Genomic DNA, 532 nt, shown 5'->3' on the forward strand with positions numbered 1-532 from the left:
AAGGGAGGCATGCAGATGAAAGGAGAGAGTGGCAGGGAGCTAAGGGAGCAGACGGGAAGTTCAGCTGCACGGGAGAGGTGGGAGCTAGGCAGGACGAGGTGAGGGTGGTTGTTAGTGGGAAGGGGCATCAGGCAGACAAACGCCAGGCTCCTATTACATCTTCCACTGTGCGGGGCAGAGGTGGGCATGAGCTCGCTTGACCCAAGGACTGAAAGGAGATTCTTGTGACTGGAAAAGGAGGGAGGAAGTGGACAGCATGAGCCAAGCCAAGGCTGCAGAGGCTGGCAGGGGTAACATGGAGGCCGGGAGGCCAGGAGAAGGTTTGCAGAGTGGTTAGTGTTCTATCACAACAAAAAGCCAAGGGGGCGAAGAAAGACAAGGCTGAAATATCTGTTAGGCCCAAGATCATGCCAGCAAGGGGAGTCCAGGGAACCTGGGGCTGAAGGGCTGTGGGTGCGGACCCCAGTCTGGAGGCTGTTGCAGAATAAGTGATAAATGACAAGGGCCACAGCAGAGCGGCAGGGGTGGGGTG

The sequence above is a fragment of the Rhinopithecus bieti genome, unplaced genomic scaffold (assembly GCF_001698545.2).
Source record: "Rhinopithecus bieti isolate Rb0 unplaced genomic scaffold, ASM169854v2 scaffold_5626, whole genome shotgun sequence".
NCBI classification, from domain to species: domain Eukaryota; kingdom Metazoa; phylum Chordata; class Mammalia; order Primates; family Cercopithecidae; genus Rhinopithecus; species Rhinopithecus bieti.